The sequence below is a fragment of the Felis catus genome, chromosome B1 (assembly GCF_018350175.1).
Source record: "Felis catus isolate Fca126 chromosome B1, F.catus_Fca126_mat1.0, whole genome shotgun sequence".
Taxonomy (NCBI): domain Eukaryota; kingdom Metazoa; phylum Chordata; class Mammalia; order Carnivora; family Felidae; genus Felis; species Felis catus.
This window is the reverse complement of record NC_058371.1, coordinates 69,866,824-69,885,266: the sequence shown is the minus strand read 5'-3', so window position 1 is coordinate 69,885,266 and position 18,443 is coordinate 69,866,824. Positions and strand designations below refer to the sequence as shown.

The 18,443-nt window shown below is 35.5% G+C and overlaps 1 long non-coding RNA gene across 2 annotated transcripts; it reads right to left on the bottom strand.

The window, feature by feature from the left end:
• Positions 1-383: 383 nt before the first annotated feature.
• Positions 384-13,269, bottom strand: LOC109499408. Of its 2 annotated transcripts, none has more exons than XR_006596624.1 (3): positions 13,166-13,269; positions 3,188-3,238; positions 384-641 (listed from the first exon to the last, which is right to left on the bottom strand). It is a non-coding gene; the product is annotated as an uncharacterized LOC109499408 (long non-coding RNA). The 2 variants fall into 2 exon arrangements; XR_002156683.3 differs by lacking the exon at positions 13,166-13,269 and adding an exon at positions 9,096-10,310.
• Positions 13,270-18,443: the final 5,174 nt, after the last annotated feature.

Here is an 18,443-nt window from a genome sequence, read left to right as displayed (position 1 = left end):
TCAAATTAGAAAAAAATTTGTTGGTCTTACTTGGTTTCAATTTTTAATATTATTTAAACTTACACACTGAATATATTTGGAGGAGAATTAAGACTTTGTTATAAAGCACAAAATACTTGTTATTAAATGCCTATCAGAGTTTATGTCTTATATTCATTGTAGCAATTCTCCTCCAGAGGAAAGACTAGAATTATTCTGATCTAAGGACATGATTGGTCCCTCACTTTAAATAGATGCTGTGATGTGATGCATAACAATGTATGCCAATTCCAGAATATGAATTTGGAATGTAAGAAAGGATTTCGTGAACATATAGCAATGGAAATGGAGTTGGTCTTTTAATAACTGCAGCAGCTGTTGAAATAAAGAGGAAATACTGAATATTTTATATGAAAATAACCTCAGGATGTTTATTTTCTTTATTTTTTTTAAAAAACATTTAATTCAATTATGCTGTTTCCATGGCAAAGCCATATAATTGGATAAAAATACACTCGAAAATGATGCCTTGTATTTTTCTGGTGCTAACACAAAATTATTGAAGAATGAAGACAGCCATGCCTAAATATCCTCAGCTTACTTCTGAATGTCACTAATGGCATTTGCTCCTTAAGCAAGAGTGTCACGTTGCTGACTTTATCCTAGACAAAGCACAGGAGGTCAACACATTACAAGCATATTAAAAATATTTTTTTAATTCCTCTTTTTGTCTCTCTTTTGGTGCATGTATTTTCCTATTTTTTTCCTTAATTCAATTTAACACTTCCCCAGGTTATATATTTCAATTATTATCTTCATAATCACTAAGCTAGTTTTTATTCAAATCAATTCACCATCTCTATGTCAACTATAAGCAAAATGTTTTAATAATATTTGTGACTATATGTAAGAATAAAATGTTTATGTTATTTTGTGCTCGATGAATTTATAATTCATTGGAAGAGAATCACCTAATTATAAACAAAACAAAACAATGAAACAAAAAAAAACCCTTTTTTTAAATAAAATAATATTTTGTTTTATACTAAATGGCATAGGAAAGAAATAGCCAACTACTTATATATAGCTATCCTACAGCCTTAACATTCTTCTAAAGACCACATTTGTTCATAATATTACAGCATTATGCAAAACTGACCAGACAAGTAGGAAGTAGCAAGTACTCTGAATACTTTTAAAACACAGGCGTGCTGGAAATAAAAGGGGAAATATGAAGATTCAGGAGCTGTCACATATGTAAAATTTTTTAGGAATTCGCTGGTCTAAGGCAAGCCAGGATAGCCTATCTTAGCTAAAAGACAAGTTGTTGCACCATATTCCCCTATCAATAAATCACAAAGTGGTATAGCACTTGGTAGGTCTCAATGGAATTTTGAAGCCGTATGTACTGAGCTGGAGAAAAACTCTCCAACCTATTCTCAGGGCATTTGAAGGGTTATCAATTTTAAGTGAGGCCAAAAGGGACCTCAGTGGTGGGTGGTGGGTGGGTGACTCAGTTGGTTAAGTGTCTGACTTTGGCTAAGATCATGATCTCACGGTTCGTGAGTTTGAGCCCCACAATGGGCTCTGTGCTGACAGCTCAGAGACTGGAGCCTGCTTCAGATTCTGTGTCTCCTTCTCTTTCTGCCCCTCCCCTGCTCTCTCTCTCTCTCTCTCTCACTCAATAATAAAATAAACATTCAAAAAAGATAAAAATAAATAAATTTAAAAAAATTAAGTGAGGCCAAGAATAAGAAATGCCTCTGTAGCAGGTCCCAGGCTAAAAAGATATCTACTCAGCCATGCCAGTCATATGACCCAGCAGATCTGATAATGTTAGATGTAGCTCTGGTGAATACGGACGCTGCGTGGAATCTCTGGAAATTACCAACAAGTGTTATTGCAGAGCCCTAGGGTTCTGATGGAAGCCATCATCCTTCTGTGGCAGAAGACTGGAATGCTAATGTTCTTTATCATGAGAGAATAGATAATTCTGTGCTCATCTTGAGTCAGTTATTGTCTGAATCACGAAATCGTATAGTTGAGTGGTGCTACACAATCCATGATACAACAGAAACAGTACATTTAGGATCATATCTGAGGTCTACAAGATATAAGTAAGGTTAGAGGGTTATTTTATTTATTCTCCTCATTCTTTATTCTTGCTTTTTAAGTTTGTTTCCTTCATAAACTATGTGCATACAAGCCTGTTTCTCACCCTCTGCTTTCTGGAGCTATCCATGCTATCCAAGCAAGTAACTTAACTTCTCTCCACCTGCATGTCTTCACTGGATTGAATTGGAAAGCAATCAGTAATATTTGTCTCGGGGTGCCTGGGTGGCTCGGTCAGTTAAGTGTCTGACACTTGGTTTCCCCTCAGGTTATGGTTTTACGATTCGGTGGACTGAGTCCTCCATCGGGTTCTGCACTGACAGAGCAGAATCTGCTTGGGATTCTGTCTCTCTCCCTGTCTCTGCACCTCTCCTACTCCCCACCCCCTCTCAAAATAAATAAATAAACATTTAAAAAATAAGACTACATCTCTCATCTGATTGTCATAAAGATTAAGTGAGGTACCAATTGTAAACCACTTGAAACAGTGCCTGGCACATAATAAGCATTTTATATGTTGTTAATAATTTCAGAACGATGAGGATAAAATTTTTAAAGATTAAATATGATCACCTCATATATATATATATATATATTTCATATATATATATATACACACATATATATATATATATATAATTTTCTAAAATAACTTCCTATTTATATTGCCTTAAACTCCCAAACTTTTTTCTAGGCCATTAGAATTAATGTTATCTAGACTCTAGTCCCATAATGAACTTCTGATGATAATGTAAAACATGAGATACTAGATCTCTCAACATAATGAAAATCTTTCACTTAGAATAATAATAGAATTCCCAAATGAACAAATTGAAGATGCTGCTGATAACAAAATCTGAGCAGTAGTTACAAACTACATTGATATCAAGGGAAGGACTTTAAACATACAATTTCCAGATTATCATTATAAGTAGATGGATGGATAGATAGATAGATAAATAGATGATAGATAGAAAATAGATAGATAGATTCCTACTTCTTGGAGCTGTGGAGAAAGGAAGCAGGTATAGGTATAGAATCTTATGAATCCTATTTCTAATGGTCCATTTTCTTAAGGAAGTAGGGAGGAACACACCTGAGACGTTTCCCTTAGACCACCGACAAGCATCCTGATTCTATCTTCCTCCTATAGAAAAACAGTTGATTCACATGAATACATATTCACTCAAACAGCCTCTATCTAGACTTGCACAAGAAAATACTTTTAAGAACTATTGAATTATTATTTCCTAATGTGCCATTTCTTCAAATATTCCACAAAATTATTCTCATAAGGTCTCTTTTCCTCAAAAGTATAATGAAATACATTATTTTTATTATAAAGAAAAATATTTCTATGATTAATATATAAATAGGCAAAATATATGTATTTTTTCATACTCTTAGAGAAAAAGGAAGTTTAATAAAGTTTATATCTGCATGTAAGAAATTGGCTGACAATGACAGTGAAATCTGGATAACAACAACAAAAATATCTCCCAAAGCCGTTTTCTTCAGTATTTTGGGTACTTGAAAGTATTGTTAAAATATATTTTTTCCATTTTCAATATTCTTCCTGTCATAAATGTTATTATCTACCATGGAGGCAGCCTTTATGTTCAGCTATCACCCACAGACATGAGCCACACTCCATGTATGCATTATAGTATATTAAAAAAATCTCAGGTTGAAATATTGCACACAATCAAGTGCTGTTACAGGGATTTTATCACTAAGTGGATTTGGTAGAGAGTATTAAAGGATTCATCTAAGTATAAAAAAAATCACTTGAGAATCATTCTTGTTTCTCATTTGCCCTCTAGGTAAAATGCTGCCTCTCTTCAATCATATTTTTGGAGACTAAAGTGTTATTGACTATACAGTCATTCTTCAGAGAACAATGTTAAACACATCTGCTCTGGATTCAACCCCTCCCCTCATCACATCCATCTATTGTTATGCAGAGAAAGAGGGAGAATGTATAATAGATGAGAAGGTTATTATTTTATAGCACTTGTCAACCTGACACTTAAAAAAAAACCTGCATGGAAGTTTTGTTTTGAATAAATGACATTTTTCTCTTATGGAATCAAATCAATATTTCTTAGTAAATCAAAAGAAGATGTAGATTGCAAAGAATACAGTAAAGGTGTCTAATCATGTCTGAAAGGTAAATACAAGCACTATACCTTGTCACCATTCCATGCTGAGATATTAGCAATTTTCTTTTACCATTTACTTTAAATATTAGAGAGCTTGACTCAACTGACCTTAAAAGATACTGTATATCAAAGGTGGAGTGTAAATAGTTTCCAGATGCCAAAAAGAGGGATCTTTTGGGATCTTAAATTGTATGCATTGTTTTTACATATTTAATTCAGATTATTTTGTTTCCATGTAAGTCAGATTAATAAATGAAAGCTTGGTTTCTCCTTCAGTCTGAGATGAGGCCCTAATAATTCACCCTTCCCAATTATAAAAGAGAAGATATTCTTCTCAATTCCTTACCTTTGCATTCAGCTTTCACCTAGTTTATATTTCATGATACCAAAGTGTATTACTTACCAGACACCCACCAATACCAGAACAGCTCCCCTTGTGAAATATGTCACCATGGTGCTTAGAGGAGAGTATGAAATAATTGAATACATCACCAAAAAACATGCAAGCACAATGCTAATTTTCCTTGTCTTTATAACTAGATATCTCTATGTGGGGTCACATAGAGAATCCACAGAATTCTACTAACTAAGTTATAAAAGGAATACAGATTTATTTTCTGTCATTGTTGAGCTTATATACAAGAGGATAAGAAATAGACTGAGGAGTAAGATCCCATTAGAGGTACATAGAAGAAAGAACAGAAGACCAAACTGAGATTCCTCCACATGCCCAAACTGAAAAAACAGGATAAAATACTCCTCTAACTGGAGCTCAGAGGGAAGACCAACAGTCCCAGATAAGTAGGGAGTTGATGTAAGAAAAATGGCTTTCAAGATACAATAAGTAGAAGGGCTGACCACCTTGAATTTGAACAAATGACAAGTGATACATCACAGCAACATGGTATCAATGATAAAGACCATAGCTAATAAGAAAGTGGGGGGCGGGGGGTTGATGGTAAAGAAAGAGAAATAAAAGAAAGAAAGAAATTTAGCAAGAAAAACAAAGAAATGAAATAAGGAGTTCATTTTGTAAGAAAACATAATGGAATGATCAGAGGAATATATAAAGACAAGAAAATAGAAAACAAATTCAAAAATCTAAGACCACAATGATGAGGTTAAAAACTATTATTATCTAAAAAGGGTAAGCTAAGGAAATAAATAATCAAAACAGACACTTGAAAGAACTATATTACAGAACATCCAATAATAGAAGCTCGCAGGTGAAAATCTGGTCATTGGACCGAAAGAACTTGTGTTCATCAGTGTGAACACAAAAGAGAAAACAAAGACAAAAAAATCAGAATCCAAAGCTTTTATCGATTAAACAAGAACACTTGTGCTTTCAAAAAAAAAGGGTAAGAAACATTGAACACCCTTGAAAACCCAAAATATGCTTGGATTTCAGAATATGTATTTTCATCTCCAAAACACAAAGCTCTGTTAACCTCCTTATCTCATTGCACGTCTGCAATAGCCACATGAGGTTAGAAGATCTAACTTTTTTTCTATTTAACAGATACATGAACCGACGTGCACAGAAATTGACTTGCCCAAGATGAAGTGCAAAGGAAGTTAAGGAGAAGTTATCAATTTAAATCTTCTTACTTAGAGCTGATGCTCTCTTTTGTTATGGAAAATTGAGTGCAAGTGGCCAGGTAAGGAAAACAGCAGTGGTGTGGGAAATATTAAGTGTGAAATTCTGAAGGCAGGATTAGAGCATGGTCATTTATTTGTCATTTAAAAATGTCATATATTTCTTTGTATGTAAGTTCAGGTATTTTATTTCAAATGATGTCTCCAGAGAAAAACTGAAAATAACTCAAATTGATGAAATACAGCAGCAGATTCCTATAGGGACCAATTACAAATAAACAGCCTCATTAAAGCTGTAAATGCTTATAAAGTACATCAGAGTAGGAACATCCAACAGTGAAGCACAGGTGTACACAGTTACTACCAATATTTAGCATAATTTAAATTTGGAACATAATTTAAAGTAATTTATGGGAAATGTAGGCATAAGAGGATCTCCTAACCCAATAATGATAGAAGAAACTGCAGTGCAGGACTGAGATGTCTACTTTGTTCTGTATTGTGTTTGTTCAATTTGCCCTCTCTCCCTATTTCTGTTTCTCCCTTCATTTTAGAAACTCTCTGGTGCTTTCTGTAATTCATTGATGTGCCCCACATTGACCTTCCCCCTTCAAAAATTATTCTGTATCTGTTCATATATTCTCCTCATTTAGACAAGTGATTACATTCTTTCTTACTTCTAAAGTTTTAGAACTAACTCTCATTAACATGACTAGGAGGATATTTACCAATATATATCTTAAAGTGCAAATACATTTCATAAGATGAATTTCTTAAAGAGAGGAAATTTAGAGGAATGGTTAATTAAGGATGATGGGACACAAAAAGTATGATTATAAAGAAATGCCTGGAATTAAAATTTCCATTTTGCTTTCTAATAACAGAAAACTGAATTTACCATGGTGGATTCATTTCTACCACACCCAATACATTTCATCAATATGAGTCAATGCATTTTTATTGAGACTAAAATGAAATGTAACTAGCAGAATTCATTTTAATGTTTTCAAAGTCAATAGTAAGTAGCTCTATAAATAAGAATGATGTCTAGGGAAAAAGTTAATTTATTCTCAAATTGAATCCACAAACTAAATTTACTGACTGTGATTTTTACGTATACATTGGGGAAAATGGTTATCTTACACTAAATTATTTGAAAATCACTTTTGTGCCTGCCTAGAACCTAGTTAAATTTGATTTTTAAATTGTTGAAACCTGAAAATGTAAGTAGTCTGTATGTGTGACGTTAATCACAAATATTAACACTCTTGGCTATAGTTTCCTCATCAATAGAATGACTATTGGATAAAGTAAATGAGGTGCTTTTAACTTTGGAACAAATAATCTTTTGTTAAGAAACTGTATGTTAGCCTCTCTCTTGAAGACATTTCTGAATGTCCTAGAATTTTATTGGCAAAATGACGTGTAGCTTCCTGTGTGCATTGCTTTGGAGAGAAGATCTATACATTTCCTTAGATTCTATGCAAAGCAGACTACATGTTTCTTTACCTCTCTTTTATTGATGCTGTCATGTTCTGTCGTTCACTGACTGCAGAAGAATAATCTATGAAGGTTGTTGAAAATAGGGATCATTGGGACACACCAAAAAAGTTCCTGATTCAGGAGGGTCGGGGTCAAGTTTACATGAGAAACACTGCCATATGCCACAGGACCCATCAAAATTAAGGATGTGATAACCAAAATGTAGTTTAGAGTCTTTTAAAAATGATAAAACAATATGCTTTTACAGTCTGTGCTGATTAGTATAACAGAGTTTCTGAGAAGCCAAGCCCCTTAACGTTTCTTTATTGATATGTTAATTTTTATGAAGATGGCTCTCCTGTCTACTTTCACAAGAAGGGCAAAGATTGAAGATGAAGATCCACTGAGTGGTTTTAAGTTTGTGTAGAATGTCTTATAAAAGGTTTCAATGTGTAGGAAAACAAAACTATTAACTAAAATAAGGTTTGAGTTCCATACACCCACTATACTACCCCTGCAGATTTAATGTAGCTGCTTTAGCTTTGGGGATTTTAGTTTGTTTGTTTGCTTGTGGTTATGGTTGTGTTTTTTTTTTTTTTTCTTTTTCCTCTGAATTGGAAAGATCTAATTTTCTTCCTATAAAGTGGCCATTTTTTTTTTCCGCATTACTTGTAATTCTATAGAGGTTTATATATTAGAGGAACTCTAAAAACAATCATGTCACTATGGAATCAAAGACATTACTTTTAAATTTCTTCATTCCATTCCTTATCACTTCCACAAAGTCATCTCCTTTGAAGTCATTGAAGTCTCCTCGAGAATTTTCAGGGGGTATGAGACAACACCAGTTATATTTCTAATTATTACTGATAAGAAATGGAAATATCTACTTTGTCCAGATGAGGTCATTAGCTAAAAGCTAAGGAAATGACTGCAATACATTAAAACATTCATCTAATTCACTCTTTAAAAAGTCCTGCCAGGCTGAAAAATGAGGAATTTAACAAAACATAAATGTTCTCATAAAGCCCTTTATATTCAGTTGCAGCAAATTAGGACTTTTTCTTTAAAAAATACAATAAATAAATCACTGGTGTCTAACGTGTTTTAGGAAGTAATCATTAAATAAATGTCAAATAAAGAACAAATTCAGACTTAGTAGAGTCTTTATTCAAGGGGATAGTTGTAAGGTGAGAAAAGGCGCTATTACAGTAGAAAGTGCTAACCTTAGATCAACAAACGTCTTAGGAGTGAGTCAAAAAGGGCATTTCCCTTACAGAGAGAAGTGAATATAGCTAGAAAGAGCAGGGTGTGGGCAGTTTGGATGAAGGGCTTGTATGATAGGATGGAGGAATAAAGAATGCTTTACCCTGGGGGCACCCAACCAGCTCCCTCATAGGGCATGTGACTTTTGACCTTGGGGTTACAAAATCTAGCCCCATGTGGGGTATAGAGATTACTGAATAAAATCTTAAAAAAAAAAAAAAAAGGAATGCTTTACCCTATTTACCCTGAACTCAGTCTATACCCAGGTGAGCTCTGAAGAAGGGATGTAAGATGGCCCAGGCTGAGAGTGGCTCAAAAGCTAGGAACCTGGGGCAAGAAGAGAAGCTTGACCAAAATTTGGTTAATAAGCATTTGGTTCCAAAGGATCGGTGGGGATAACAATTCATCAAATCATTTATGAGGCAGAGAATAGGAATCTGGAGAGTCTGTGTCTGGTCATGTCATAGGTAAACAAAGAGCATGCATGAGTCTTACCCAAGTTATCTAGAGAAGAGTGTTTCTTGCAGTTAAGCTGTACTCCAGAACCCCAAAATGTGGAGGATTTCTTCCCCTTCACTGTTTTCCAGGCTCACAGGAATGTGATAAAAGTCAACATAGTTAACAGATTTTTCCAAATGCCATAGTAAAATACCATCTGCATTTTGTATTTCTACCTCATTGTACATTCTTTATAGACAGAAAATAATTCTCTTTGGTCTAGAGATGCCCTTCTCTTGGGGGAGGGGTGGGGTAGTAGAATAGGGTATCTAGATGTGATAGATAAATGCAAAACAGAGTAGAATGAGCTTCCCTCACTGGTGAAAATTCAGAAAAGGAGCCATTCAGCAATGCATACTGCCCTGTCACTGAATCAAGCTTTGCCATGGCCACCCCATACAGAAGTGGTTTCAGACAGAGAATGTGGTTTAAAAAAAGTGTCTCTGTCAGCCAATTTTAGACTCATGGGATTTTTTTAAAATGTTTTATTTATTTTGGGGAGAGATAGACACAGCGCAAGCCGGGGCGGGGCAGAGAGAGAGGGACACAGAATCTGAAGCAGGCTCCAGGCTCTGAACTGTCAGCACAGCCCAGTGCAGGGCTGGAACTCACAAACCATAAGATCATGACCTGCCGAAATCAGATGCTTAACCGGCTGATCCACCCAGGTGCCCCTAGACTCATGGAATCTTGTATCTGGACTATGAGTTAAATTTACAGAAAGAACATTGTTTTTCCCAATAAAACGAGTTGATACTGCTCATTATGTTCTAAGCACATGCTGTTTGTAGGGTTGCCAAGGCATGAAGGCAACATTCATACGTAAGTTTATTTTTTTTAATTTTTATTTATTTATTTTAATTCAAATGTAATTAACATTCAGTGTCCTGTTGGTTTCAGGTGTACAATATAATGATTCAACAAGTTTATGCATTACTCAGTGCTCATCGTGATAAGTGTACCTTTAATCCCCCTCACCTGTTTCACCCATCCCCCTCCTTTCTGTCAACCACCAGTTTATTCTCTGTATTTAATAATCGGTTTTTAGTTCATCTCTTTTTATATTCTTTTGTTTTCTTAAATTCCACACATGAGTGAAATCATATGGTATTTGTCTTTCTCTGACTGACTTATTATACTTAGCTTTATACCGTCTAGATCCAGCCATGTTGTTGCAGATAGCAAGGTCTCATTCTTTTCTATGGCTGCAGAATATCCCATTGTATGTATGTATATATATATATATATATATATATATATATATATATATATCACACCTTCTTTATGTGTTCATCTATCGATGGACACCAGGGTTGTTTCCATATCTTGGCTATTGTAAAAAATGCTGCAATAAATATAGGGGTGCAGACATTTTTTTGAATTGGTGTTTTGTTTTCTTAGGGTAAATACCTGGCAGTAGAATTACAGGATCATATGGTAATTCTATTTTTAATTTTTTGAGGAACCTCCATACTATTTTCCATTATTTTACATGGTGGCTGTACCATTTTGTATTCCTACTAACAGTGCATGAGGGTTCCTTTGTCTCCACATCTTCACCATCACTCGTCCTTTCTTATGTTTTGATTTTAGTCATTCTGACAGCTGTGAAGTGATACCTCACTGTAGTTCAAATTTGCATTTCCCTGCTAATAAGTGATGTTGAACATCTTTTTTATGTGTCTGTTAGCAATCTGTATGTCTTCTTTTGGAAAAAAACTGTCTGTTCATGTCTTCTGCCCATTTTTAATTGGGTTATTTGTTTTTGTTTTTGTTTTGGTGTTGAGTTGTATAAGTTCTTTGTATATGTTGGATATTAACCTCTTATCAGACACATTACTTACAAATATCTTCTCCCATTTGGTGGGCTTTTTGTTTTATTTGTTTGTTTATTTATTTATTATTTATTTATTATTTATTCTTTCACAGTGCAAAACCTTTTTATTTTGGTGTAGTCCTAATAGTTTAATTTCACTTTTGTTTCCCTTGCCAAAGGAGACATATCTAGAAAAACATTTCTGCAGCTAATGTCGAAGAGATTACTGCCTATGTTTATGGTTTCAGGTCTCAGATTTAGATCTTAAATCCATTTTGAGTTTATATTTGTGTGGAAGAAAGTGGTCCAGCTTTTATTTTTTCCATGTAGCTATCCAGTTTTCCTAACACCATTTGTTGAAGAGATCACCTTTATTCCCATTATATAGTTTTGCCTCCTTTGCCATAGATTAACTGACCTTATTACCATGGGTCATTCATATTTAATTTTAAATCTTCAGGAGTAACAACTCGTAGGCTATTTTCAAGGTTTATATGTGACCTAATGCTTCTAAATCAAATTTAGCATCACTCAAAAACAGATTCTTAAACATTCCCATTGAATAAGCAATATAAGTTCAATAATCAGCTTAAACATATCTCTGTACCTCCTTTTACCCCCTTTTCTTATCATCACCACCATCATTTAAAACAAAGTACACAAGATGTGGCATAATTGGACTGTTTTCAGAACCTATATGTCGTATGCCCATTTTCTCATCTGGCTGTTTCTCTCTGCTTCCTTCAGGGGAAAGCCACTGATCAGCAAGCTATTGATGGACACTCCTCCACCGGTGGAAATGGAATTCCTCTATTAGATTTCATAAAGGGTCATGGAGTTTCATAAGACATGCAAAGGGAAGATAGATTTGTGCAAGCTTCCTCGAGGCCAGAACAGATGGAATGCAGCTCTTCCTGTACCAAGACGAAGTGGACCTTGGCCTCAGGTCTGGTGCTTTTAGAGTGTTCAGCAATTCTTATGATTGGGGAAAAGCAAACATGTATTTCAACAGCTAGTTCTAAAAAGAAAGAGACATAAAACAATGGAGACTATTTCCATGGGCACCATATGGAATTGTTATTTTAATCATCACTGTATATAATCACACATTTAAAAAAAATATTCTCTATAATTAGCCCTTAAATTTTAACTGCCCTTTGGTGAATAAATTTTCTAATCCAATGTGTTCCTGCTGTCAATTTAAACATGACTTTAGCTTACAAAAATATTGATGAATGTGGAAAAACACCTAGATTACAATGTTGCATACCTAAGAAGTGTAGTCCTAGAATTTGACCAGGTATGATATAATGAAAAGTTGTAATAGTTTTACATATATCGCCATTTGTTAAAGGTATCATTGACTAGGATGAGGAAACATTATAAGTAAGTACTAATAATTGATTAGAAGCTAAGAGGAAGTATTGAATATCATTCTGGTCCATGAATTTTTCAAGATTTATGCCTCTAAAGTATACATAAATAACTGTTATAACTACAGTCCATAGATCAAAATATAAACAAATATGATTATTTATCTAATTGTCTGAAGCTGTATACTTTAGTCGAAAATGGTGTATACATGTTCATACCAAACAAGTCAAGTTCGTGAGCTTTGACTAGCTCACCTGGGTTTGACTTCCAGCCTCACCACTAATCTTGGGCAAGCTACATCAGATGAGCCACTCCCTATCTCATTTCATCAACTGTACTGTGGATATTAAAATAATCTTAATTTCAAAGTTTGTTCTACCAATGAAAAGACCTAATTGACTATCATAAAGCTCTTGAAAATCCCTGGCATATTTTAAACAATAAATGTTAGCTATCATTAGGATACACAGCTTTAGCAAAGACTCATTTTTCTGTGTGCTCTAAATGAATCTGTTTCTTTATTATGTGGTCTTACTATGATGATTATTGCTAACTGATTGCAAGATAGGCACTGTGCTAAGTTAAGCATCATACACGCACTCAAACACACACACACACACACACACACACACATACATAAAATTTCATTAGATTGTTTTCACCATCTAGGGTTTATAACTATTATTATAATGCCTGTAATACCAAACAGGGATTGAGGCATAGAGTTGCAAAGTAACTTCTCCAAGATCATAAACCATTTAAATAATGGGGACAAACACTACCTTAAGCATCAACAAAACCTAGATTTTCACTCAAGATATATAATTTACAAGCTGTATTATCTAAAGAAAGCTAACTGTCTGCCTTATGTCCTTACCTGTAAAATAGGAGTAACATTATGTATTCTTTCCTGTTTCTTGAGTTAGTAGAGAGAATCAAATGATGTCATAATGATGAAAACACTCCAACAAGTGGAATATGAATTGAAGATTCCTCAGCATATGGTACATAGGTCTCTTTAAGAGTGCTTCAGATTCCATTGTTCTTAGTCACCTCCTCAGTGAGCATGGAGCCTGGTTTTCCTTTGATGGATATTCCTGTTATTTCCTGCAGTAGTTTCTGAAGGAAAGGAGGGTCTTAACATCTATAATCATAGCTGGTGTCTGAATGTGAACGTGTGGGGCTTTTCTTCCCTGCCTGTGATTCCTGGGCTTCCAGGAAATGTAGCTGCCACGTATAGATCTCATTTGAAACGCTAAATTCCAGTAAATTTCTCCTTCTTGGGCCTTAAGATAAATTTGTTCTGCTTCTCCAAACTATTTAGGAGTTACCAAAATGGAGCTGCTGAGATCCTAATGACCCAATCCATCTTCTATAACACAACTATCTCCTCAAAATGAAGACTCTCACGAGCATTTGGGGAATTGGGTGTTTGAGAGACATAGATTCAGGGACTATGGCTAAACTCTACCTCATGTTCTCAAACGAGGAGCCATCAGGTCCTCTACAACACAGGCCTTGTTATTCACTCTTCCCCCTTCTGCCCAGAATCCTGTTTGTCCCCTAGTGTTTGTAAACTCAGGAGTCTTATCCTCTCTCTGACTTCTTTAAAGGACCCACAATTTATCAAGCAAGTCTGAATCCACCCCAAACTTTGAATCTGACAATAATATAACTTTAAATCTGTCAGAATATGTTTTATAAACTTGACATTCTACCCTTATACCAATAATATGAAAGAAAAAAATATGGATATATGAATATGGCAAGTAATATGGAATCATAACTATGGTTATATTGCTTGCATTATAATCTTAAAATGGGGAGAATCTGAAAAAAATACTGTTTTTTAAACATCTTTATGGAGTTATGACTTTAAATTTATTTTTTACCTTAGCCATCATCCAAATGGCATTGCTGAATAGGATTCAACTTATTAACTCCCAAAAGGTGATGCATACTTTAACTCTCAGATCTGAGACTCCCTAAAGAAGTAGGGGAAGGAATTATGAAGATAGAAAATCTTCTTGTTTCCTTAAAGTGGGTGTAGTTTCAAAACTGCCCGCGATGATGGTAAAAGAACAATGGAGCCAAATAAAAGGGCCACTATTTGTTATATTCTGATATATTGAGGATCAAAAAAATTATAGTTAATTACAAGGGTTCTTACCCAGTAACAATTTGCCACCCAAGAGACATTTTAATTGACTGAAGACTTTTTGGCTGTTACCACGAGGGGTCGTGGAACTGGCTTCTGATGAGTAAAGACAGGGGTATTCCTAAACACCCACAATGCACAGAATAGCTCCCCACAAAAAATTTTACAATTTCAAATGTCAATAGTGCTTAGACTGAGGGGTGCCCGGGTGGCTCAGTCCATTAAGCATCTGACTCTTGATTATGCTCACGTCATGATCTTATGATTCATGGGTTTGAGCCCCACATCAGGCTCTACGCCGTCAGTGTGAAGCCTGCTTGGGATTCTCTCTCTCTCTCTCTCTCTGTCCCTCCCCTGCTTACTGGCTCTCTCTCTCTCTCTCTCTCTCTCTCTCTCAAAATAAATACATAAACATAAATTTTTTTAAAAACTACAGGGCTTAGACTGAGAAACACTTAACAATGGAAAAAGTTCAGTTCATAAACAAACTCCAAACGGGGAAAAACTACATAAATGTAAATTAAGGTAGTTGTTTGCAAAAGAAGGGTAAATGTAATACATGTGTTTACGTTACTTTTAATATGTGACTGAATTTGTCACCAGCTAGACCCCAACACCTGACATTTACTTCCTGCCTGCTTGTACTCACTAATCTTTGTCTAACATTTTTCCTCAAACTCTTCTTTTTGGCTTACATCGTAACTCAGGCAAATGAAACTGAAATCATCCCTCAGGTGATGGTGACTGCCCTCACAAGACCTGCCACCAGCCCAGACCACCCAGACCTTTTGAGCTAAGCCCCCGACTAGCGCCTGTGCAGCTGTACCATGGAGTGACCTTTGAAAGGACCAACAACTACCTTTACTTTATTATGCTAAAATCTCTGCCCAGGGAGGAGCCTCAGCCTCATTTACATAACATACAATGTGAGGACTGGCATTTTTCTTTAAGGTGCAACTTTATGCTTACCTCTACATAGGATGACAAGGCATCCCTATCTAAATACTCATTCTAACCCTAAACCGAAGGAACCCATTCACTCTGTCTCAGGGATTCTTGGCTTTGGAAGCCACTCCCCGTAATCTCTTTATTTGTTGCAAATAAAAGTTTTCTTTGTGCGACAACTCAATCTGGTGCCATTTGTGACTCATCAAGGAGCAAACTCATGTTGCTTCATTGACATATCTGAGTGTGCTGATCTCAAGATTTTATTTGTTTTTATTAAGAATATGTGTGATCAAAGATATTTATTATTTGTTATCTGTGTGACGGGGGATGGTAGACAAAAGGAATGATGAGTGAGCCCAGCTGAACCAGAAAACCAAGAACTGTATTATAAACAAGAAGAGTGGTCAGCAGAAATGGCCCTACAAAACAATCAGTTAGAAATAGGTTTTAATGGTGGATTGCAGGACCGTAGTGCAATCGAATGTCTGTAAGAGGATGTGGAAGGTGCAGACTCAGCTGTCTTAGAAGGGAAATCTCCGTATGGTTCTAATAATTATAATGAGGTATTAACAAGATATGGTGAAGCAAATAATTATATGAGGTATCTGTAGCCCAAACTCAATGGATAAGGGAATAAAAAGAGGAGGTGAAAGAAAAGGAATCAGTTTAGAAAGTCTGTGAAATTGCACATGAACTTGTACTAAAACAGGGAGCCATACCAACTAGTATAGACTTGGAATTGAATCCCCTTGGGGTAAAAACAGGCCTTATTTTCAGACCAAGAACAAGTCGTTAATAAATCAGAACCTGATATCTTGGCTTGAAAGAATATTATTTGGGGTACATTGTTAAGATTAGGCTATCCAAGGATATGAATGCAAATGCAAATTTTTAAGCCCATAAATCCAGGTATCAATATCTATATAGTGATTTAAGTGTCAGTATAACAATAAGATATGTAATAATTGAGCTATTCTGTGTATATTTAATTTGTCTTAAGAGTTGAAATATTGAAAAGATCTCATATCAGATTGTTATTTTTATTGACATTCAGGGCTGGCTGGGTAAACAACTTTTAAATGGTTAGAATACTGGATTTATGAATGTATATTTATATTCATTAGAAATGTAAGTAGCATATAAATTTATAGGAAAGTTGCCTAATGATTTACAAGCTTAATAAATTGAATGATAAAAAAGCAAAAGAAGAGGTAAGTGCTCCTTTCCATACACAATAGTCTCCCAAGATTTAATAATGAGAAATTGCAATAAGGAGTATCAGCAAACTATGGCCCACAAGTCAAATCTTGCCTGCTGACCATGTATGTAAAGCCTTATTACCTTTTTAAGTAGTTGAAAAAAATCAAAATAAGAATAATAATTTTTTAATGTTTATTTATTTTTGACAGAGAGAGAGAGAGACAGAGAGAGAGACAGAGAGAGACAGAGCATGAGCAGGGGAGGGAGAGAGAGAGAGAGAGAGAGAGAGAGAGAGAGAGAGAGAGAATCTGAAGCGGGCTCCAGGCTCTGAGCTGTCAACACAGAGCCCGACTTGGGGCTCCAACTCAGACTGCGAGATCATGACCTGAGCTGAAGTCGGATGCTCAACCGACTGATCCACCCAGGCGCCCCAAGAATAATATTTTGTAACATATAAATTATATGACAACCAAATTTTAGTGACCTTGTGTTCTTCATTGTGCTATTGGAACACTGCTACACTCATTCACTTATATATTTTTGTAGTATAATGGCAGAGTTAGCTAGTTGTGACAGAAACTATGCTGACAGAACTTAAAATATTTACTATATGGCCCCTTACAGAAAGTTGGCCAGTCCTTGGGATGGCAGTTATTAGCGTGGCCTTTAGAATAGGACTAGGTTTAAATGCCAAGTCTTGCTACTACTAGTCATGAGTCCAATGAATTTCTTAAACTTTGAGAACCTCACTGCCCCGTCTGTGAAATGGAGACAATTTTACCATCTACCTTATAGAGTGGCTATAAAAAGTAAATATTTGATACATGTAAAGCACCTAGAAGAGTGCCTGGAAACAGGGAGTCCTTTACAAAGGCTTTTATTAACACCAACTGGTACTGGGCTTACTTATTGCTAGTGTTAGAGTGATGGTGGAGGACTGCATACGCTATCAACTTGGAAATGTGTGATTTTAAAAGTTGCACACGTATTTACAATCATAATCTAAAATTCATATATCTTCTAAATGTCAGACCCCTGATGCAAAGCAGGTTGAACTTCCCTTGAACTCATCCCGAATCACAAAGAGTTGGTAGCAGAGGGAAGAATCATTGTGTGGTGGAACCACATGGGCTTTGGAAGCATTCAGGCTTCATAGGAATTATAATTCTTCCCCTGGCAATGTGGCTTAAAGCAGTTCAATATCCCTTTATCGAGCATTGCTTTTGTCATCTACGTAAACACAAGATATATACCAGCATCACAAATGCATATACAGGTGCTCGGACCTGCTGAATCTCCAAGGATAATATGCAGATGTTTGCAATTAAAAAAAAAAAAAAAAAGCTAACGTGCTTTTGGTGCACATGCAGGCAGAGCTGAGAATCACAAAACTGAAATGTTTATGTGAAGTCTAAATGAGATAATGAATGTCAAACTCCTAGCAGAGGACCTGAGACAACCACTCTTCCCAAACCCAACACTTGCTAACATTCTGAACATCAGTCATTCAGGGTATTAGAAAACTTGAAGCTGGACTGGATGTCTTCATCCCAGAAAATGAGGAAGGATCATCTCTGTGCAGTAACAACAGGTAATGAACAGACCTTGCATAAAGTTGTCCCCCAAACTCTGGGGGGTAAAAATGCCTCTATCCAATGGTCAGAATTTCCTCAAACTCTCCATATTGGAAAAAAAGACTGTTTCCAGAACCTTACAAAATCCTGTTAATGATTGATAGCATTAAAAGTTTTAATATAGGGGCACTGGATGGCTCAGCCAGTTAAGTGTCCAACTCTTGGTTTCAGCTCAGGTCATGATCTCGAGGCTTCGTGGGTTTGAACCCCACATC